Source organism: Phalaenopsis equestris, unplaced genomic scaffold (genome assembly GCF_001263595.1).
Source record: "Phalaenopsis equestris unplaced genomic scaffold, ASM126359v1 Scaffold000366, whole genome shotgun sequence".
NCBI lineage: Eukaryota > Viridiplantae > Streptophyta > Magnoliopsida > Asparagales > Orchidaceae > Phalaenopsis > Phalaenopsis equestris.
Genome location: NW_018164808.1, coordinates 66,314 through 71,745, shown reverse-complemented (window position 1 = coordinate 71,745; position 5,432 = coordinate 66,314).

Here is a 5,432-nt window from a genome sequence, read left to right as displayed (position 1 = left end):
TATATATATATATATATATATATATATATATCCTCCAGTTCTAAGGCATATCATCAATCTTCGTAATAATATTTTTTTAGCTCCAATGAATTTCTAAATAATCCTCAAAGTCAAAGGCTTGAAATGACTTATAAATATCCCACACTAATTTATAATCTTCACATTCATTGAATAAAAATGCATGTGAAAATGCTTGATGGCTATGCTACTCTTTAGTGAAGCTTGATGGCTAATCTCCTAGGACTTTGTTATATCATTAGTTATTCCTTTCATCTCCAACTCTTCTCTTTTCAAATATAACTTTCCTCCTGCAAGCTAAGGATTTATTGGCCCCTAAATCATAATCTCCATTAAAACCAAGCCCCCCTTAAGACTTCCAAACCTTTCTACACTCCACAAGCATTATAACTTCTCAATATTTTAAATAATATACATGAGCAACAAACCTAACATACGAAGATAATTTAATATTGCGAGTAATAATATTTCAAAACCCATTTTCAATCTCAAATTCAAAATTCATAAAAAAAAACCTTCTTGGTTCCTGAATTTCCATCCAAATGAGATTTTTCCTTTAAAAACCAAGAGCTTCAAGCATAAAAATTGTCCAAAACCCCATTATCCTTTCTTTTAATTTTGCTACATAACCCTCTACCATCATCCCAATAGGTCATCAATTAAGCTATTGCCTTTACCAAAAAGTTTTTCTAAATCTTGCATAAAATCTAGCTAAAAGAGAGAATATTGAGACATAGTTGGATGTATCTAATCTGAAACAAGCGGATCTAGGTAGAGGAGAACACATTTTGGTGGCTAGATCATGTTGGAAGAACAAATTTGAGCTACAAAGAAAAGCATTAAAGCTATCAAAGAATCAGCTTTGATGATATCTAGAGGTGTAAAAGAACAATTGGCCACACTCTAATCCCCCTTATTTATTTATTTATTCAGAGGTACATGAGATATGGAAGAGTTGATGAGATGGTGACTTTAGTAAGATGCACCGCCCCAGCCGTCGCCATGCGCGAGCGATGCCGTTGTTGTCGACGTGTCGGTTCGTTGTTGTGGTGTCACCGATGTGTTTTCCGTCTTATAGCTTCTCTCTGAATAACTCTATCTTTCGGATCATGTGGGTTAAAGGATGTGAAAACCTGGTCAACAGGAGTTATTCAATTTATTGGATTTTAAATCAATGGTGGAACAGAAGAATGGTGTTGTAAGGTTGGGCTTCATAAGATTAGTCACCTCTAAACAATGTCCAATTGACACAATAGCAATCGGCCGAATGAAGGAAGAAGCCCTACGTCAGAAAAAAGAAGAAGATTGTACTAAGCTCACGGTCGAATTATATTGATCACTAAAGAGAAGGCAACTAGTTAGATGCTGATAGTTCATAATGGTCGATAAACTTATTTTATTTTTAAAGCTTGGATTAAATTTAGTTGTTGAAGTTTTATATAAAATTAACTTTCACTGTGATTCATATATATCTATATATCACATATAATAATATCTATTTTATTACCATCCCATTATTCTAGGCATAACAAGCAAGAAAAAAACAAAATCTAAATACACACTAACTTATGTAACCCAATTGTGTGCCTATTATTGTGGGTACCACAACATGTAAATATATTGAGTGATTTTAGAGAATTAGATAGTAATTGATAAATATAATTTTCAAATAAAATTACATCATTTTGTGGCTTATTCTTATTAGTTATAATTGAGAAAATTTTAAGAAATTCAAAGTAGAGCATAGGCCTTTTTTTCTTTTTTTTTTAACCGAAAATCACCGCAATTCTATTCAAAGCTAAAACAAGCAGATAAATAAAAGACAGTGCATTTCTAACAACATAGTGCAGATAATTTTTCTTATCGTATTGGAACAATATGCATGAGTATTTAGTTTCTTCACATTTTCTTCTGTCAACAATAGAAACTTCTTCCTTAGCCAATCTCAGCACTTCTAAAGCCATGGTGAAGTCCATTTCAGCCTCATTTGGGCAATGTAGGTGGCTGGCTGCCGAGACAATTCACGCTTAAATCACGGAGCTTAACAATCACAATGATTTGGAGTTTTTAAAATTTTGAAATAACAAACTTTTGAAATCCTAATATATTGGTTAGCTTAATTTTAATGTACATGGTTTTATTATAAATATAATACATAAAGGGTGAGAACAGATAAATGCAACAATTGAAAATCCTAGCCACAAGTTTCATCTCGAAAAATATTAATTTTTATAGTGCTTGCAAAGGAAATAATATTACCTATGTCGAACATATGTACGCCCAACAATCCAACAATGCAGAAGTACACACAAAATAAAAATAATAAAAAAACACCCTCGCATGTGCGTCGTTGGGCATACATACATTCGACGTATGTAATATTCCCTTCCTTACAAAGAGAGAAGAGTGCGAAGAAAAAACAAAAGGTTGTTAAATCCTTAAATGTCATCTTTGATGTTTGTGTTCTTAATGTTCGGAATTTTAATGCGTATAGTTTATCAAATAAGACCACTCTTTAAGTATATTTTATTTTTTGTTACTCTAATTTTTTTTGTTTATTTTGCAATATTTTCTCAAAAGGAAATCTTTTAAAAGAAGTGGAACTTTATAAAACCACTTAAGAATTGATTGTCTTTAGATTTCTTATATTTCATAGTTAGTTTAATTACTTCCCTTATTTGGTGTCAAGTAACTCTATATAATCATAGATCCAGATTTCTTCTTTAGAAGTAAAATTGTTGACGGACTTTTTTTAAAGCAAAAAACATTTTTCTAAACTTAATTCATCCTCATTGTGGGACACTTTTAAACCATCAATTAGTATCAAATTAAGGGCCGTTTAGGGGTGGCGATGCGGCATCACATCTTAGTTTTATTTGTTTGGGTAAACTACGTTTTGCAGCTCTCTTAAAAGGCTGCAGCTAAAATTTGTGTTTGCCCATCACTCCTAACTATGTGTGGTGGCAACATTCTAGCTGCGGTATGACTTAAAAAAAAATTGTAATATCTACCACAGCTTTTTGAGCATCAGATTGTTATTCAACAACTTCACAACCGTTTTTAATAAGCTGTAGTTGCGACCAGTCTCAACCTTACCATTTTGCCTTTACGTTCAAGATTATTCATTAAATTTTATATATTTTTGAACACAACATTTGAATCACATTACTAAAAATAATTCATCGAAAGGCACTTCCAAACAGATTTAATGCTTTCTTGCAAAAAATTGTAATATGATTTTGAAAAGTTATAGAATCCTCCTAGTGCTATAGATGATGGGAAAGAAATTCCTAAAATCTTGAATAAATTAATTTTTATTGAGTTAGAATTATGATTCCATAGGAATAAAATTATTAATGCTTTGTGCCATGCTCTAAAATATGATGATTACATTCAAAATTATAATTGAAGAATCTTAAAATGTGATGTGAGAAAAAATGGTTTACAAACACACGAATATAAGCAATTCAAGATAAAGCTTGGAAAGATGTTCGCCAAAATGTTTAGTTAATTCACAATAATTTTCAATAGCCGTCATTCCCTTAATAAGAAACGATATGCCCTCAAAAATTGTTTTTACTCGTGAACGAATCTTCAAAATATTTCGAATAATAAATTTAGTAGATGCAAATTCAAGATCATTCAAAGCCTCGATTCTAACAAGCTTATAGTTAAACTGTTTTGTCTCAACAAGGCAAGCACAATGAAGCCAAAATTGGTTCGATCTGAGTCCAATCAAGCTCAGATCAAGTCGTTTTAGCATATTTGGAGGCTTTGGATGGGAAATTGAAAAATCAAAAGGATTTCAAATATAACAAATTTATCGTTAAATTGAGTGTCTTGTTGAGCCAATTCTAATGAGCCAAGATCACTCAATTTTAATTAAGACACTCAAATGCTCATAAAACACAGACTGATCAAAGATATCGCTCTGGGCTGTTCGATGTAGTGGTCCAAATTCATGAAGTATTTATGGAGGATGCTTCTCAAAAAAATTATAAATAAACCTACACTCTCTTCATGAAAAGGGAGAATTGAGACATGGACCTGAAGGACAAGATTGAAAGGGAGATCCAAGCTCCATACTGTTGGCAATTGGCCTCCATCGTTGACGAACCACTATTGCCCGATCATTTTGTGTAGCCATCACGACCGCCAAACCGCCATCATCGCTTCCTAACTACTGTCGACCGATTGCTTCCATCGTCGGACCACCGTTGCCTAGTTGACGTGGTCGAGGCACTGTCACCGTCGTCACTATTTCCCGAGCATCGTTGACCGGTTACCACCACTTCCCGATAGCCGCTATCAAGCCATCACCACTCCCATACCACCTTAATCGCTTCTCGATCCCAATTGATCGGTTACCATCGCTGCCTGATCGCTACGACTCAATTGCTGCCATCCCTCTACCTGATTACCTTTAAGGCTTCCAGACCATTGCCAACTAGCCATCACCATTGTCGCTATTGGTGGCACCCTTGCTCGATCGTCACCATTACCACCACAAATGTTGTCGTCGAACGACTACCGTCAAGACAAATTCATTTTTCTAACATATGTTGTCAATCTCTTAGTTGAAGTATTGTTACTTGTGCAATATTGCTCTTAGTTAGTTAAGGGTCAGCTAAGTTTTTTAACGTACAACATAGTGAAGTCATTTTAGTTGAACTGGGTCCCATAATTCTTTCACTTCCAGGTTTTCCACATTGGAACTTCTGATGATAACTATGTTAATTTTTATTTATTTGTGTGTGTGTGTGTCAGATCTTCGTACAACACTGAGAAGTAAATACATCACTCTACCATCACAATTTTACTAGCACACAAATATAGATCAAAAATAGGTTAAAAAATTATGTTAGCTATTAATGAATCTTGAAATTTAAAGTTCAACAATCATATAATTTTAAAATATTATTCTCTAGTAGTTCATGAACAAAAAATAAGAGTAAGAGAAGATAAAGAAGACACAATAAAGAAATATGCAAAGAATGTGACACTAAAAGCTCAAGACTAGAACGATAGTGATCCAATGCCAAGAGTTAAAATGATGAGATGGCTCTACAAAATCAATAATATGGAAATTTTAATAAAAAAAATATTTGGTTAAAAATAATCAAAATTTTTTTCGAGCCGACCACAACTTGGCTCGAAATCAGACTGTTATTTAGTGAAATCAGACCGTTAATTATATACCGACCACAACTTAACAACATATGGCTGTGAATTTAGTGAATTTAATTGCTCGAAAATTGATTTGAATTTTGATTAAGAGCGAGATCGGATTGAAATAAAAGAGTCCTGTTTAGAATCTTAGAGCGCATCCTGAGGCTGATAATTGTATTATTTATTTATGTAGGTCAAAGTTGATGATGCACGCTTTTGCGTTAATGGCACCAGGAAGGATCACA